The sequence below is a fragment of the Diabrotica virgifera genome, chromosome 7 (assembly GCF_917563875.1).
Source record: "Diabrotica virgifera virgifera chromosome 7, PGI_DIABVI_V3a".
Taxonomy (NCBI): Eukaryota; Metazoa; Arthropoda; class Insecta; order Coleoptera; family Chrysomelidae; genus Diabrotica; species Diabrotica virgifera.
In genome coordinates this window covers 132,307,921-132,328,244 of record NC_065449.1, presented here as the reverse complement: position 1 = coordinate 132,328,244, position 20,324 = coordinate 132,307,921, and positions in this window count along the sequence as shown.

The window sequence follows — 20,324 nt, the reverse complement described above, 5'->3', positions numbered from 1 at the left end:
GTCGGACAAAATAAATGTGCCGTTTTCGTGCTGTGACCGTTCCAAATTTTTAACCTGTTCCACAATTAAAACTGCCCCTGTTTCAGTGTTACCATATATCAAAGTTTATTCGACTAGACACCCTTAAGCTATTAACAAATTTTCAGCTTGCTATTAATCAACTTTTTTTTCATACGCGGGATCCAGACCTAATAGGCCATACAGTGTATCGGAAACCGACACATACCGATAGATATCTAAATGCTGCTTCACACCACCATCCTGCACAATTGCATTCAGTCATCAAAACCTTGATTACAAGATCCGAAAGACTGACAGACCAAGAACATCAAAATGAAGAAATGCATAACGTGAAAACAGCGTTAAGAAAAAACAGCTTCTCAACATACAACATCGAAAAAGCTCAAAATGCTCGAAGAAGAGATAAGGACCCTACAGAAGACAATAAACCGATCGGCAAAACCATTCTGCCATATGTGAAGGGTACGACAGAGAAAATAGGGAGAGTGCTGAGAAAACACAACATAGAAACGATATTTAATACGGACAGAAAGATCTCAACTATTTTACCAACACCAAAGACCAAAATATCGTTAGAAAGTCAAGGTGTATACGAGATTCCGTGTGGGGATTGTGGAAAGTCATACATTGGACAGACCAACCGAGGAATCCAGGTAAGACGAGAAAAACACCGAAATGCTATCGAAAGGATAGAAACCACGTCATCCCTGGCTCAACATGTCGCAAATACAGGACACACAATAAACCTGAACCAAACAACGATGTTAGCTAACATCGAAGTAAAAAGAAAACGGGAAATCAGAGAATCGATAGAAATTGAAAGAAATCCCAACGGCTTAAACCAAAGAGATGATGCGCAACGGCTTCCTACAACATGGAAAACGGTACTGAAGAAAAAGACCAAAATAAATCAGGCCGCAACATCCACGCGTAACATCCCGCCGACGATTGCAACCTACACCGGACCAATAACAAGAGCCCGAGTTCGCGCAGGGCAAGCAGCAGCAGCATCAGGATCAACTACATAAATGACGGTATCATGAGTAAGAATTCAGTTTACTTCAAGCAGCAGCGAGAAGCGGAACTACCTGACTTGACAATGGCAAGTGAGATCTTGCCGAAACATCGTCAAAATAATGGTTTTTCTCAAAACCAAAATTATTCAACGCGGAGTCAAACCCGGAAAACAACAGAAACCACATATATATATATATATATATATATATATATATATATATATATATTGATACATGTATCCATGTAACTTCCAAAGTAGATACTCGTAATACGTTGTCACTTCATATATACCGTTATGACTTCCGATTTCGGAAGTCACAACGTTTTGCCTAAATTTTTACGAATTTGGCTACTAGATGGTATTAGAAGGCTTATATCAAAAATTTCGCTAGAAGTCACATCGTATCTAATATACTCATAAGATCAGATTTTAGTACGACGGTATATCATCAGCGCTAGTGTCGCTCCCGTACGAGAATACACGTGATATACACAACGCGTAGGGACTTCCGTATACCACACCGCTCGTTGTGACTTCCGTTATTTGGCAACGCTGTGTAAACGTTCCCAGACGACAGACATTTCATTGTTATAGATTTGCGGTCATAGTATTTTGTGCAGCTGTTATTTAAATATGAGTAATAGCAGATCTGCTTTACTTTCATAGTTAGCGTTAAATTAAATATATTATCTCTATAATTAGTATATTATACATGTACAAAATTCAAAGTGTCCATTAAATAATATAAATTATTTTTTAAAAACCTTTTTAAAAAATAAATTTAGGTAAATATTTAGTGTGTATTTGGATTCCGAGCAGTAAAGACGTACCATATCGCTCTCGAGATCCAAGTTCCAAGTTTTTGTGCCGGTCTCGGCTATCGGCCGGGACTAGTTTATGGTAATTAGTGAAATAATAATTAAAAAACGATTTGAGTGATTAATTCTAAATTACTATTTATGTGATTAATTTTTAACTCAGTGGCGTACTATATTAAGGAAATGTACCACCAAAATCAAGTGCCAAATGGGGGGTTGTATAATGTGCCCCAAATATATACACAGCCTCAACAACCTCCAGTAATATCGCCCCCATTTTATGGATTCCCGAGCAGCCAACAGACAACAAACCAATATATTCCGCCTACTCCATTCCCAAACAATAATCACCAATATAACCAAAACCTCCCTGCACCTCAAATGGATCAACCAAATACATCAAATGCTTCCCAATACATCCTCAGTGGAGAGGAACTTGTCATGAAAAACTCAAGCGATGAAGACGACGAAACCATAGAAAATGTCCATGATTGGCAAACAGTCAAAAAAATTACAAAAAAAAGAAAAGCAAACCCCAAAGATGATAACACAACAACAATGCAAGTGAGTACAAACAACAGATTTGAACCATTAGAAAACCTAACTGATAATAATAACACACCAGTAACACCTAAACCTCCACCTATATTTATCTATGGGGTAAATGATATCAAAAAGATGACTGAAAACCTATCGACAGTCATTAAAGCAGAAGACTACCAGTCGAAAGCTCTCCCAAATGACACAATAAAAATAAACACAAAAACTATTGAGTCATACAGAAAACTTATACAGCATTTAAATAGTAGCAAAATAGTTCACCACACATACCAAGCAAAACAAGATAGAGCTTATAGGGTAGTTATAAGAAATTTACACCACTCGATGCCAGTTGAAGAAATAAAAAGTGAACTAGCTAAATCAGGGCATACTGTCCGTAATATCATTAACGTATTACACAGAGTCAATAAATCACCACTGTCAATGTTCTATGTGGACCTAGAACCGACAGAAAACAACAAACACATCTATACACTGGATTCTATCGGCAATATGAAAGTCAGCTTTGAACCTCCTCACAGAAAGAAAAATATAACACAGTGTCAGCGCTGTCAACGTTATGGACACACAAAAGCGTATTGTACAAGACCTTACGCATGCGTGAAATGTGGAGGAAGTCATCCAACGCCAGAATGTACAAAACCCAGAAATACACCAGCAAAATGTGCCCTGTGTAACGGAGAACACACTGCAAACTATAAAGGCTGCGTAATTTACAAGGACTTGCAAAATGTAAGAAATAATAGACAACGCGGAAATCAGTCAACCCATAATAATCAGAACCCACATCAAAATGTTAACCCAGCACCAACTTCACAGTATCAGAGTCAACAATCACAGTACCAACAACAGAATGGAACCCAATCCTATGCCCAAGCAGTAAGAGCAGGAAATCAAGTAGCTGACATAGGGTCTCAGATGAACTTATTCTTAAACGAATTTAAAGCAATGTTCACCCAACTAATGAATCAAAACAGCATGATCCTTACCACGCTAACAACATTAATTAATAAAATTCATTAGATCTGTTCGAATAGCCGAATGGAACGCAAATGGTTTAGCAAACCATAAAGCAGAAGTAATCCAATTCCTAGAGGACAACATAATAGACATCCTCTTTGTATCCGAAACGCATTTCACAGAAAGAAGCGTAATTAAAATACCTCAATACTCAGTCTACCACACTAGTCACCCAGATGGAACAGCCCATGGAGGATCTGCAATAATTATAAGGAACAATATACAACATCATCAAATGCCGGAACATAAAACAGATAAGCTACAAGCAACAATACTTAATATAAATGTCAGGCCTTGGAACTTCGAAATTGCTGCAATATATAGCCCTCCTAGACATAGAATCACAACTGAAGAATACGAAGAACTATTCAACAAGCTAGGTAACAAATTCATTGTTGGAGGTGATTGGAATGCTAAGCATACGAATTGGGGTTCACGACTCATTACACCAAAAGGCAGAAGCCTACTAGATGCCATCAACAACACAAACTGCACCTACTTATCGACGGGACAACCAACGTACTGGCCGTCCGATACAAATAGACTACCAGATCTACTCGACTTCTTTATCCTAAAAGGAATTGCAGCAAACTACACAAACATAGAAGCAAGTTGGGATCTCTCGTCTGACCACACACCAATCATAGCAACAATCAGCACCCACATAATCAAACGACCTGAAATACCCAAGTTGACTTCCCCTAAAACTAATTGGTGTGAATTCAAGTACCAGATTGACACGAATATAAATCTTGGAATCAGACTCAAAGAAAAAGATGACATAGATAAGGCTATAAACCACTTCACCTGTCAAATTCAGCAAGCTGCATATCGAGCTACACCATCAACTCCAAAGCAAGAAAACAAAAATACCACTTCAAATTATATTAGACAACTAATAGTCGAAAAACGAAGAGCAAGAGGTAGATGGCAAAGAAGCCGCAACATTAATGACAAACACGAATATAATCGATTAACCAGACAATTAAAAACAGCGCTAAATGAAGCACGCAATGCCACATTTGAACACTACATTAGTACCTTGTCTAAAGAAGATCACTCAATATGGAAGGCAACAAAACACTTAAGAGACCTACAGAACACAACTCGCCAATTAAGAAAGATGATGGTACTTGGGGAAGATCAGACGAGGAAAAAGCTTCAGCATTTGCAGAATACTTAGCTGGTATTTTTAAAGAACACCAAGTAGAGAATAATGATGATGGAAACTTAATAAGAGACTTCCTGGATAGTGCTTGCCCTATGACGCTCCCAATAACACCATTCAATACATCAGAAGTTAAACTAGAAATAGAAAAATGCAATAACCACAAAGCACCTGGATTTGACCTAATAACAGGATTAATACTGAAACATCTTCCGAGAAGAGCATTGGTCATGCTAACTACAATATACAATAGTGCAATCAGACTGACATATTTCCCAGTCACATGGAAATTTGCGCAAATAATAATGATTCACAAACCGGGTAAACCTCCAAATAAAACATCATCCTATAGGCCAATCAGCTTGTTGCCGATAATGTCTAAGATCTTCGAAAGACTACTACTTGGTAGACTGAAGAATGACATTAACCTAGATGTAGAAATACCCACACACCAGTTTGGTTTTAGAGAGAGACACTCCACAACACAACAGACTCATAGAATTATAACAAAAATCCTTACTGCTATTGAGGAAAAAAAATATTGCACAGCGGCATTCCTAGATGTAGAAAAGGCATTTGATAGAGTATGGCATACTGGACTTTTATACAAACTCAAATGTATTCTTCCAACCCCCTACTACCTAATCATGAAATCCTACATTGAAGATCGTTACTTCCAAGTAAAATATAACACAGCAACTTCCACATATTTTCCCATTAAATCAGGTGTACCACAGGGTAGTGTCCTGGGCCCTCTCCTTTACCTATTATTTACCGCAGATATCCCAACCACTGAAACAACCCAAATCTCAACATTCGCTGATGACACCACCATAATCGCTGTCAATGAGGACCCTATTATCGCGTCTGCACAACTGCAAAACCACCTTGACCAATTGGGAACATGGCTCAACAAATGGAAGGTGAAAGTAAATGAAACGAAGTCAACCCAAGTTACATTTACAAACCGAAGAGATGTATGCCCAACAATAACACTAAATGATACACAATTACCAGTCAGCACACGTCAAATATTTGGGACTAACCCTTGACAAAAGATTAACATGGAAGCCGCACATCCAAGCCAAGAAAACCCAGATCAACATCAAAATACGACAAATGAGCTGGCTTATTGGTCGAAAATCAAAACTCAATATTGAAAATAAACTGCTCCTGTATAAAACTATGATAAAACCAATTTGGACCTATGGTGTTCAACTCTGGGGATGCTCAAAGCCATCAAATATCAAGATAATACAAAGAGTCCAATCAAAAATATTGAGGATGATATTCAACGCACCCTGGTATGTAAGCAATAAACCCTACACGAGGACTCAGCTACACCCTTGGTAGAGGAAGAAATTCCAAGGATCACAAAGAGCTACATTGATGGACTGAGAAGTCATCCAAATGATGAAGCAAGACTGCTGAACACTCCTCCCGAATTCGCAAGACGACTGAAGAAACTATGGCCAACAGATTTAATAAATTAAATATATACATATTGTGATCAAATGTAAAAAATTATAATAGGAGGGTTGCCACAGGGCAGCTTCTCCCTCATGTATTTAACATTCAAACTATTTGCTTATAGCTTCGATGAAGCAGATTGTAAATGAAAATATGTAATAAAAAAAAAGGTAAATATTTTCATTTCACGAAATTGCCGAAAATCGCGTATAGGTATTTTGGACCTAGGCTGAAAAGTCAATTTTAGTGATTGTTACTTCGGAAGTAAGTAAAAGTATAAAAACACACAAAAAAATTGAAACAATGAATTAAAAGTGATAAATAGCTCTAATAAAGTAATAAATTCTAGTAATAATATGAAATACAGTAAACTCTCTCTTAACAGACACCTCCCTTTGCCGGGCACCTCCTCTATATGGACGGTTTTTCAAACAAAAATAATTCGGTGATATATGAACCTGTACCCTTCAACTGACAACTGACACTCAACACCGGACGTTGACAGTAAAAATGATGTGTAAATGCGGATCTTCTTCTTCTTCTTATGCCGTCTTCTAACCAAGGTTGGCGATCACCTTTTTAAACGCTTCTCTGTCTTTTGCAAAGTGAAATATCTGTTCAACACTGAGGTTAGTCCAATCTCTGATATTCCTCAGCCAAGATTTCTTCTTTCTTCCCAAACCTTTTTCCCCGCTACTCTTCCTTGCATGATGACGTGTAGCAGAGAGTATTTATAGTTACGAAGTATGTGGCCCAGATACGATGTTTTTCTTATTTTAATTGTGTTCATAAACTTCCTGATATGTCCTATTCTTCTTAACACTTCTTCGTTTGAGACTTTTGCAGTCCAAGGAATTTTCAGAATACGCCTATAGAGCCACATCTTGAATGCCTCCAATTTTTTTACGGATTGTGCTTTTACAGTCCAAGCTTCTACCCCATATAGTAGTTGCAACCAAACATAACATTCGACGAACCTCAATCTAATGTCCATACCCAATTTCTTATTTGTAAACATTAACTTGAATTTTATAAATCCTTTTTGAGCTATTTCTATTCTCACCTTTATTTCCTCATCTTGATCTAATTGTGAGTTTATAATTGCTCCTAGGTATTTATACCCCTCGATTCTTTCTATCGGATTACCTCCAATGTCAGATGTATGTTGTCAACAGGGTTTTTTGAGATCACCATTAATGTGGTTTTATTTATATTCATTGTTAGTCCCATCTTTTTGCTTTCTCTGTTAATGATATATAGGAGAATTTGTAAATTGTCTATATTCTCTGCCATGATTGCGGTATCGATTGCAAATCTTATGTTATTAATGATGCTCCCTCCAATCCTTACACCTTCAATTCTTTCCGATAGTGCTTCCTGAAATATTAGTTGGGAGTACACATTGAATAATTGTGGCGACAGCACCCATCCGTGCACGACAGCACGTATCCGCAAATGTGGATAGTAAATATAAAATGAAGAACTTTTTCCAAATATTTTACGATATAAAACTACATTTTTTATTATTTATTAAGCTCAATATTCCTTGTTGGCCTAGGAATAAAACGTTTACATTTCTGATTACATTTTATTTTAGTCTTATAAATTTTATATAATTACAATTCAGTCCATTTATACAATCTTTCACCACCTACTTCCCTCTCCTTCAGTTCAATGCTAGTTGTTTCCATCTCTCAATGTTACTTTTCTTCAGGTCTTCGTACACACGGTCCTCCCATCTTTCTCTTGGCCTGCCTTTCCTTCTCTTTTGTTATGGTCTACGTAAGAGTACCATTTTGGCATTCTTTTACTTCTCATTCTTTCGATTTGCCCCAAATATTATTCTCTGTGCTTTGATCGTCATCGTTATAGTTGGGTCTTTATACAGTTCTTCCAGTTCTTTATTGGTTCTTCTTCTCCACTGATCTATTTTCGCACCTCCATATTATATTGCTCTTAGCATTTTTCTCTGCAATCTTTCTAAAAGGTCTGTTTCTGACTTTTCAGCACCCATGTTTCGCATGCTTTGCGTATGACACTGTAGGTCATTTTTTATCGTTTCAAATTGATACATAGCCCGATCAAAGAACAATCTGACCCAAAAAAAATAAAGGAAGGATGAAAATTTGGGAATAGGTAGTTGAAATTGTCTATTATTATATAAGAAAAAGTTAACTACTCTACACACCCTCCATTTTACAAAAATGGAGGGGAATACCCCTTCTCGTGAATATATTCATTTTTAACAACAAAAACATGTTTTAGACGGTTTTTCGCAAATAACTCAAAAAGTAAGTATTTTATCGAAGAAGATATTCTTAGTAAAAATATAGCTTATAAATAGTGAAAAGAATGGAGTACGCATGAAATCTGTATACCCAGTAGAAGCGGAGTTATAACTAATGAAAAGTAGGTCCTTATTCGTCCAATTCCAAATCGAATATTTTAAAGTGAAATAACCAAAAAACGGAGAACTTTCCGTGGAAAACTTATTAAAATTTTTTTTAAAGTGTTTAAAAACAGGTTTATTTTTGTTTTTTTTTTAACTTCTAACATTAAAAGTAAGTGAGTTACGCTCAAAACATTTTTGCTCCCTTTTATATTTTGGTAAAAACAATCGCGAAAATCACCCCCTAATTAGCATCCCAAATAAAATGAATCGTTACTGCTTCACAAGGTATTTTGTTTATGTATTCTTTATAATGATCTATAAGTTTTATTGGTTCAAACTGTTCAATTTTAAAAAAAATTGGTTTTAAAATAAAAATTTTTTTCAAAATAACTGAAAAATTATTAGTAATACCAAAAACCTCAAACAGTAATAAAATGTACGTTTTGCTTTTCTGATTATTTTGGATTTTTTGTTTTCCTGGTAGACAAAAATTGGTTATGCTAAGACTGTTCAAAATTTGCATACACTCGTGATTAGTGACTTGTTCAAGCCATTTTAACTAAAGCCATTTCAAAAAGAAGCACTTTGAACCGATGAAACTTACAGATCATATAAAGAATACATAAGAAAAGTAAAGTGTGAAGCGGTAACGATTAAATTTATTTGAGATGCTAATTAGGAGGTGATGTTCGCGATTTTTATACCAAAAAATAAAAAGGGTTGAGCCCTTTTATTTGCGTAACAATATTTTGAGCGTAACTCACTTACTTTTAACGTTAAAAGTTCTTTTAAAAAACAAAAATATACCTTTTTTTAAACACTTTAAAAAAGTTGTAATTAATTTTCCCTGAAAAGTGCTCCGTTTTTTGGTTATTTCACGTCGAAACATTTGATTTGAAATTTGACGAAGAAGGACCTACTCCTCATTAGCTACAACTCTTCTTCTACTGGGTCAACAGACTTCATGTGTACACCATTTGTTTCACTTTTTTATAAGCTATATTTTTGCTAAGAATACATTTTTCGATAAAATACTTACTTTTTGAGTTACTTGCGAAAAACCGTTCATAAGCATAAAAATGAACATATTCACTTGCAAATAACTCGAAAAGTATTGACTTAGTGAAAAAACTCTATAGAACAAAAGTTGCTTAAAATTAGTTATTTTATCCAATTCCGGACTTATTTTGAATGTATATTTTCAACCCCAAGAAGGGTGTATTCCCCTCCATTTTTGTAAAATGCAGGAGATGTAGAATTTTAAACATTTTCTTATATAATAATAGACAATTTCAACTACCTATTCCCAAATTTTCATCCTTAATTTATTTTTAGGAGGTTTTCGATAATTTTTATATTCCTTAATCTTGCTAGCAGATCTTTACACGAGTGATATTTGATATTAGGTATGAATACTGTTTACGCTATATTAATTATGTAATACAAATCTGTTCACATCTCTTAACTGTTAGCAACGCAAGTAAAATTTTAATGTGTATGTCGATCCATGAAAGAATTGCTGACCCCATTATTACTCTGATAATAAATACCTCGATAAATTTTTGTGTTTTGACTGAAATATGAATCTTAACTTAATTGTCGAATGAAGATATTTGGGTTCAATAGACGTCATTGTATTAATTTGTAGGTCTTAGCGTTTTGGTTAAAATTTCGTAAATTATTTTCGGATTAAATTTCACAATAAATTTTGTGCATGATCTGAGCCATCAACCTATATGTACATATAATTAAAGTAACTGAAATAATTTTAGTTATTAAAGTTATTAAAAATTTTAAATTAACATTTTCATTGTTGTTCTGAAGCTATTTCCTTGTGGCATTTTTATATTTGTCGTTGTCAAAATACAAAATATTACTCTAGTAATACATTATTACTCTAGTAATATTTATTTTGATGACACCCGACTTGGGCGTCGAAACGTTAATGAAATAAATTTTTTTAGTAAAATTGTGGCTTATTTCTCATTAAAAATAATTAATTATATCATATTTATTTTTCCCTTAAACGGACACCTGCCTTAAATAGACAGTTTATGCGGATCAACTACTGTCCATCCAAGGGAGAGTTCACTCTATAATAGAATAATTGTATCTAATTATTAAAAGTTTTTTGCTTATTAACAGAGCTCGGAAAATAAGCACTTAAAAATTCTAAAAAGGTTTTAAACAAATTGTTACAGTTGCTATTTTTGTGCCGTAAAAAATTTTTTGGATCACTGTTACTGTTAAAAAAACTGACACTGACACTGACTTTGGATCACTGACAAACTCCCTGAGCGTTTTTTGCAATTATAGGATTTGCAACATTTTGTTTTTTATTTGTTACTAAGGAAGGATAATTTTCTTGGCCGGAGTGTATTTACCTTTATATTGTTCATAATATTTTATTATTCAATATTATATTATTAAATTTAAAATGTCGTTAGTAAACTCCAACTCCAACAATAACCTGGAGCTAAAATAAAATCACTAAAAATATTTGTTAAAATTACTATTACCTAGCATCATTTTATTCATTATATTCATTTATTCTTCTTCTTCATCTTTTTGTGTAGACATAACTCTGTTTTTCAATGTGACTCCAGTAAGTTGTTTCCATCGTTTTCGTGGTCTTCCCACTGATCGCCTTCCTATTGGGGAACCGTCTCTCGCCGTCCTTACTACTCTGTCTATTGTCATTCGGCTTTTGTGGTCATTCCACCATTCTACTCTTCTGTTTTTCACCCAGTTATTAATGTTGTCCACCTTGCATCTCTGTCTTATAAGTATATCTGCACTTCTGGCTCTATCACGTAGTGTCTTACCATCGATTTTTCGAAGTGTTTTCATCTCTGCTGTTCATTCTGTTCTAGCATTCTTTTTGTCCTTTCTGTATCAGGTTGTGTTTCTGTCGCGTATGTCATTATTAGTCTGAGGACTCTTTTGTAAATTCTGCCTTCCATTTCTTTTCCGATATTTTTATTTCTCCATATTGTGTCATTCAGGCAGCCTGCGGCTCTGTTTACTTTATTCACCCGAGCTTTTACTTCGGTTTCGAGCTTTCCGTAGATAGAGCTAGATAGTGTGATGCCTAGATATTTAAACTCTATGACTTGTGCTATTATCTGACCGTCCAGCTCTAATTTACAACTAGATTTGTTTTTATAACCATGCATTTAGTCTTTTTTGGGGAAATCAACATGTTAAATTTTCTAGCGGTTATATTAATTGGTGCAGCATACGTTGTAAATCATCTTCACTTTGAGAGATTAGTATTGCGTCGTCTGCATATCAGATTATTTTAAGTTGTTTTTCTCCCATTTGGTATCTTTCTTTTGTTCTTACTTTTTTTTATTATTTCATCCATGATCAGGTTGAACAATAGAGAACAAGACAGGGAGTCTCCCTGTCTTATCCCATTGCCAGCTTCAATTGAGTCAGTTAGTTCTTTATCTACTTCTACTCTGATCGTGTTGTTCTGATAGATATTTTCGATCGTTTTAATTATTCCTAGAGGTACCTCTCTTGCGTACAATAAATGGATAACGTCTTTTAATTTGACTCTGTCAAATTCCTTTTTAAAAGCGACGACACATAAATATGCCGGTTTGTTGTATTCTACTGATTTCTCTTGAATCTGCCTCATTATAAATATAGCGTCGGTACATGATCTTCCCGACCTAAAACCTTGTTGTTCTTCTGCTAATCTTATAATTGTATTCAGTGTGTTTGTTATCACTTAGTGTTGTGTTTAATAAATTAATTCCTCTGTAATTCTCCGGTGGTCCGAATTACAGACTCATATTCATTCACAGAATTATGTTCATTAATAGCTGTAATTGACTAATGCATATTTTTAATTATTGTAACAATTATTATTACAGTTAAACGATATAATATTAATGATATTTTATATATAGAATTAAGCCGTTTAATCAATTAACCAATTAAGCCAATTAACCAATTTCGATTTCCAATGCGAAAATGACATGTAATGAGAAATCAAGAACGTTACCGCCTTCTCCAACGGATTTTTCAAGGGAAGGTAAGTGGTAAAAGAGGACGTGGTAAAAGTGGTAAACTTTACGAACGTGGTATAACATGACTACCACTGAACTGTCCCGCGCTGCGGTAAACAAAGTCAAGATAGCCATGATGATCGCCAACATCCGGAATGGGTAGGCACTTAAAAAAGAAGACCTTCTTATTGCAACGCTAGATAAAAATGAATTCCACTGCCAAGTGTGAGACTCTAAGATAACAGATCACGCTCAAACTACGAGGTAAATTTGGCAGAAGAGACGTTGTGACTTCCAAAAACATGACAACATCGCTGGAAGTGACAACGCGACTTGAACTACCCTATTTACAGAAGCCACAACGTATTATGTCCGCTTCCGTATATACCTATATATATACAACATTTATTATGGTAAATCCTTTCCCCTCAATATGTAGATCTATCGTAGCACCCCCCCTCTTATCAAATATACAATTTTTAAAAAATAATCCCAAGTAGAAAAGGTGGAAGCCAGACAGCCTCTTCTGTATACCGGAAGTCACAACTTAACGTGCATCAATATATATATATATATATATATATATATATATATATATATATATATATATATATATATATATATTTTTTTTTTTACCAATGTTTCTTGGGTTTAGGTTCATAAAAAAAGCTTGTCTATGATGTTATGACCATATTTATTGATATATTATCCGACGTTTCGGCAGGAAATCCATGCCTTTTTCAAGGATTGACTAAAACAACATTTATTGAAAGCTACAATACAATTTAAAAGAAAATCGACTTACCATGCAATCGTAAATTTAGTTTTGAAACAAGTACACAAATAGACGTCACAATTAAAACAATGTTAAAATGTTAAAGCATAGGAACGGACCCACTAAGTCATTGCGTTAAGAGAGTAATGAACTGTGTCAAAAATTATTATGGTGTTTATTGATGTTTGATTTTATGTTAAGTCAAAATAGTTGTCTTCGTCTCATAGGCGTGCTGAAATATTATATAGTTAATTTTAGATTAAGTTGAAATATACCCTATTAAGGTTTTTGACATCCCGTTTATCATTGACAGCTTTGTTATTTTTTTTAATTTCTATGGACTCTAGCAGTTCCCTCTTCTTTTTGTTGGGTTCACTTTTTAGGATTTTAGTTTTATCGAAATCAAATTTGTGTTTCTTTTCGTTTTCATGTTTTGTGAGGGCTGTAGTGTTATTTTTGTCATATTTGTGAGACCGAATTCTAGAGTTTAGTAGCTGGCTGGTTTGTCCGATATATACCCCATCGCAATTTGAACAAGGAATTTCATATACAACATGTGATTTTTTTGATTGCGGGGTTTTAGTTTTAAGTTTAGTAAAATTCCTTTTCAAGAGATTATATCCTTTGTGAGCAACTGTAATGTTATGCTTGGCTAGGAGATTCGAAAGTTGTTCAGATAACCCTTGTATGTAAGGCAAAGACATATATTTCTTCTTTTCCTTATTATTTTTGTTGTTGTTTTTGTTGTTGTAAAATGTATGTAGTCGTGACTTGAAGGTGTTTTCAATGAGGTGATGTGGGTATGAATTAAGTGTTAGTGCTGTTTTTGCTTTTTTTATAGCATGAGGTCTATTGATGGGATCAGACAATCTGATGGCTCTGTCGGCTAGGCCAATAACTACTGATTTCTTCTGGGACAACGGGTGATGAGAGTTGAAGTTTAGGTATCTTGACGACCTGGTTTTTTTGGTGTACCATGAAGTAGTTATGATGCTGTTGTCTCGATGTAAGGTCAGGTTGTTGACCGTAAGGCTGTTGTCTCGATGAGCTTTTTTTATGAACCTAAACCCAAGAAACATTGGTAAAAAAATATATCAAGGTTCAAGAATTAAACTCAAACTATATATATATATATATATATATATATATAACAGGTATATAATCTTTGCTGAACAGTTAGGAAACAAGGTTGAAATATTGGGGTAGCAGCAATCTCAAAGAAAACTCTTTATAATAATTCCAAGCTTTCGATAATGTTTATTATCATCTTCAGGGAAACTACAAATATAAATATACAGTATTTAACAATTAGTCTAATTAAAATCAATAAAAATTTTTATTTTTGTGCCATCAAAAATCCAAAACACCATAGTTTTCTCTCACTAAACCAGGTGTCAAGGATCCTCAAAAACACAAAAACAACAAATTATTGTTCTGAGAAATGCAGAGCTAATACTCTCACTAGAAACACCGCATATCACAGAACAACCATACTAAAAAGTTATTTATATGTTTTGGTACTTACATTATATAAGGATGTAGAGCCTAGTTGTTAAATACTGACATAACAACTAAATTTTGTCTTGGTAAAAGTAGTAGATAATATAAATTCAAAGTAAAAACTATATAAAAACTTATAAAAATCTGAGTATAAAATGATAAAAGCTAAAATATTCTTTTAAAAAATTGTGTATGTGATTTAGTTAAATATTCAGTGGTTGTGACGTTTCCGTATGAATTCAAAGAAAAATGAATAAACATCCATAACATTTTGTTAGACATTTTGTAAAATGCCAATTAGACATACACAATTTTTTAAAAGAATATTTTAGCTTTTATCATTTTATACTCAGATTTTTATAAGTTTTTATATAGTTTTTACTTTGAATTTATATTATCTACTACTTTTACCAAGACAAAATTTCGTTGTTATGTCAGTATTTATCAACTAGGCTCTACATCCTCATATAATGTAAGTACCAAAACATATAAATAACTTTTTAGTAAGGTTGTTCTGTGATATGCGGTGTTTCTAGTGAGAGTATTAGCTCTGCATTTCTCAGAACAATATTTTGTTGTTTTTGTGTTTTTGAGGATCCTTGACACCTGGTTTAGTGAGAGAAAACTATGGTGTTTTGGATTTTTGATGGCACAAAAATAACAATTTTTATTGATTTTAATTAGACTAATTGTTAAATACTGTATATTTATATTTGTAGTTTCCCTGATGATAATAAACATTATCGAAAGCTTGGAATTATTATAAAGAGTTTTCTTTGAGATTGCTGCTACCCAAATATTTCAACCTTGTTATATATATATATATATATATATATATATATATATATATATATATATATATATATATATATAACAGGTATATAATATTTGCTGAACAGTTAGGAAACAAGGCTGAAATATTGGGGTAGCAGCAATCTCAAAGAAAACTCTTTATAATAGTTCCAAGCTTTCGAAAATGTTTATTTTCATCATCAGGGAAACTACAATCATAAATAGACAGTATTTAACAAATAGGCTAACTGAAATCAATAATAATTGCTATCTTTGTGTTACCAAAAATCCAGAACACCATAGTTTCCTCTCACTAAACCAGGTGTCGAGGATCCCCAAAAACACAAAAACAACAAAAAATTGTTTTGAGAAATGCAGAGTCAATACTTTCACTAAAAACACTGCACATCACAAAACAATCTTACTAAAGAGTTACTTATATGTTTGTACTTACATTATTTGAGGATGTTGAGCCTAGTTGTTAAACACTGACATATAAAACGAAATTTTGTCTTGGTACAAATCGTATATAAAAATTAAAATTAAAAACTATATATAAAAAATTGTTCTAAAAATCGAGTATAAATTGAAAAATGGTAAAATATTTTAAAAAATGATGTATGTCAAATGGCATTTTTGAAAATGTCTAACAAATGTTATATCGATTTTTATTAAATTTTGTTTGAATTCATACGGAAACGTCACTAACACTGAACCAATTATAATTATTTAATAAATGTTTTTTAAATTTTGAAATAGGAAAATTCCGAAATGAGAATAAAACAGTTTTAATCAATGCAAAGTTTTTTTAAAAGTAGATGTCTTTTTTATTATGTGATTTATATTGAAAAAATCTATAAATTATATATTAAATGAAAGAAGAATTTGAATTATTAAATTTAAATTGGTTATTTTTATCTAAGGTGAGTAAATAAGAATAAATTTCACTGAGATGTCTTACATCTGATTTTTTGTTTATTGAATTTTCTTCTTGAAAGATAAAAGCCATTTCCAAAAAGAGTCTTTTGTTATATGAGTTCTCAGAAGCTAGTACTTTAGTATATTGATAATCCATTGTATGACCCTCTTTGGAAACGTGTTCTGCTAAAGCACAACGTTCAGGATGTAGTCTAGAATCACTTTTATGTGATATTATTCGAGATGATAAAGTTCTCGAGGTGATACCTATATAGTTCATATTACAACTATGACAAGGTATACTATAAACTACATTGGAACAAGATAATGCAGGAGTTTTATCTTTCAGTCTAGTAAAAATTGAGTTTATAGATAATGTGATACTATTAGCTATTTTTATGCCACTAATTTGATTAAAGATTCTGCATAGCTTTGGTGTGATGTTTTTAATGTAAGGGAGTGAAAAATATTTAAAGTTAATGGGTTCCTGGTTTTCTGTAACATTAGGAAGATTATTTAAATTTTGGTTGTTAATACTATTATTATTTGTGTATGAGATGTCAGATGTGTTAAAAAGTAATTTCTTTATAAGGGTTTTTGGATAGGAATTGTCAGTGAATATATTAAATAATATTTTTAGATTTGTATTATGAAATGAGCTGTCTGATATTTTTAAAACCCTTGATTTCATTTGTTTTATTAAATTAACTTTTTGAGAAAATTTATGGTATGACCAATAATTCATATACCTACCTGAGCTTATTGGTTTTTGGTACCAGTCAATCATTAAGGTGTTTGTAGTAGTATTACGAATAAATTTAGTATCTAAGAAGGGTAGAGTACCATTTTCATCTTCTCTTTCTAAGGTAAATTGAATGTAAGGATCATAACTGTTGAAGATGAATAAGATTTCATCCAAGGCATTGGAAGGTAGGCTAAGTATTATGTCATCAACATATTTCTTAATAAAACAAAGGTCAAAAGGTAGTACTGGTATTACTACGTCTAACAAATCGTCCATCACATAACATGCAATAATAGGTGAAATTGTCGCTCCCATAGGAGTACCAAATTTTTGTGAATAATATTGATTATTAAAAGAAAAATATGTGTTATTAAATAAAAAGCTAATTAAATTTAAGAAGGTGTCTTTCTCAATGTTACAGAAGTTACGAATAGAAGACCATTTTTTATTAATAGCTCTTAGAGCTGCATCTAAGTAAACATTACTAAAAAGGGACACGACATCTAAGCTTGCAATAACATAATTAGGTGGAAGTTTAAAGTTATTGAATTTGTTAGTAACTTCAAAAGAATCTTTTACGTAGTAATCATTATTAGTGTCATAAGCTTTAGTCAATATATCAGTTAAAAAAGAAGCCAAAAACTGTGTAGGAGCATTAATACAAGCTACTATAGGACGTATTGATAGTGTAGGTTTATGTATTTTAGGGAGAGCATAAAATTTTGGTGAAATACCACTATAACACATAAGTTTCTTTTTTGTATTAGGATCTATTTGGTTTGTATCTACTAGTGATTTTATTAATTTATTACATTTCTGTTGAATAGAAGAAGTTGGGTCCTTTGGTAAAATAGAATAGGCCTCTCTATTATTTAGTATATTTGAAGATAATTCTAAATATTGTTCTTTATATAAAATTACTGTTACATTACCTTTATCAGATTTTGTAACAACAATATTAGGATTATTTTTTAGAAAAGATTTAGTTTTAACTAGTAGTTTATGGTAAAAGACAGATGTGTTACTTTGGTACCTCCCATAATTGTGAATTTGATTAGTAATAATATTTGTAGATTTAGCTATCAGTACATTCCTTACAAGTGTATCAGATATAGACGAGGTTATGTTGTCGATACAAGATAACATATTTTTAATAGGAATGTGTATTCCTAGTATAGGTTCAATACTAAATTTGGGGCCAAGAGCCAAAAAACGAAAAATATCATCTGGTATCACAACCTCTGTTAGATTTTTTATCCAGTTTGGTTTAATATTTAACAAAATATCAACATTATCTTTATACAGCTTATCAAATTTCTTTAAGTTATTATTCTTAATTATGTGAAATTTACGGTTATATACTCGTTGTTGTTTTGATTGGAAATTTAAAAAAATTAATTCTGATGTTAAGTTAATAATGTCTATTTTAAATTTTGTTAAATCTGATTCTAATTTATTAATAAGTTTATGGTTAGATGTAATTTCAATATTTAGAACTTTAGATCCCATTTTATCACATAATCTTATAGATTCTTCAGTGTAGGTATTTTGTCTATGGATCAGTGATAGGATCGGTTTCGTACTATGTATAATGTGTGGTGGAAGTGTGCCCGTTTTTCGGCATTTTAAAAGGAAACATCTTCTGTTGTATTCATTTGCCAATTTCATTTTACTCTTTGACCAAGACTTCAATTTCTGGACTGCAATGTCACCAAATTCAATACCGATGTTCTGGTAAAACCCCATTGTCTCTGTAGTTAACAGGTATATAATATTTGCTGAACAGTTAGGAAACAAGGCTGAAATATTGGGGTAGCAGCAATCTCAAAGAAAACTCTTTATAATAGTTCCAAGCTTTCGAAAATGTTTATTTTCATCATCAGGGAAACTACAATCATAAATAGACAGTATTTAACAAATAGGCTAACTGAAATCAATAATAATTGCTATCTTTGTGTTACCAAAAATTTAGTGAGAGGAAACTATGGTGTTCTGGATTTTTGGTAACACAAAGATAGCAATTATTATTGATTTCAGTTAGCCTATTTGTTAAATACTGTCTATTTATGATTGTAGTTTCCCTGATGATGAAAATAAACATTTTCGAAAGCTTGGAACTATTATAAAGAGTTTTCTTTGAGATTGCTGCTACCCCAATATTTCAGCCTTGTTTCCTAACTGTTCAGCAAATATTATATACCTGTTAACTACAGAGACAATGGGGTTTTACCAGAACATCGGTATTGAATTTGGTGACATTGCAGTCCAGAAATTGAAGTCTTGGTCAAAGAGTAAAATGAAATTGGCAAATGAATACAACAGAAGATGTTTCCTTTTAAAATGCCGAAAAACGGGCACACTTCCACCACACATTATACATAGTACGAAACCGATCCTATCACTGATCCATAGACAAAATACCTACACTGAAGAATCTATAAGATTATGTGATAAAATGGGATCTAAAGTTCTAAATATTGAAATTACATCTAACCATAAACTTATTAATAAATTAGAATCAGATTTAACAAAATTTAAAATAGACATTATTAACTTAACATCAGAATTAATTTTTTTAAATTTCCAATCAAAACAACAACGAGTATATAACCGTAAATTTCACATAATTAAGAATAATAACTTAAAGAAATTTGATAAGCTGTATAAAGATAATGTTGATATTTTGTTAAATATTAAACCAAACTGGATAAAAAATCTAACAGAGGTTGTGATACCAGATGATATTTTTCGTTTTTTGGCTCTTGGCCCCAAATTTAGTATTGAACCTATACTAGGAATACACATTCCTATTAAAAATATGTTATCTTGTATCGACAACATAACCTCGTCTATATCTGATACACTTGTAAGGAATGTACTGATAGCTAAATCTACAAATATTATTACTAATCAAATTCACAATTATGGGAGGTACCAAAGTAACACATCTGTCTTTTACCATAAACTACTAGTTAAAACTAAATCTTTTCTAAAAAATAATCCTAATATTGTAACGATGTGATGCCTCGGCGGGCGATGAGCTGCTGTTACCGGAGGGGACTGATGGAGTGTCCGTGTTTGCGCATTCCTTCTTCACGGCACCGCTG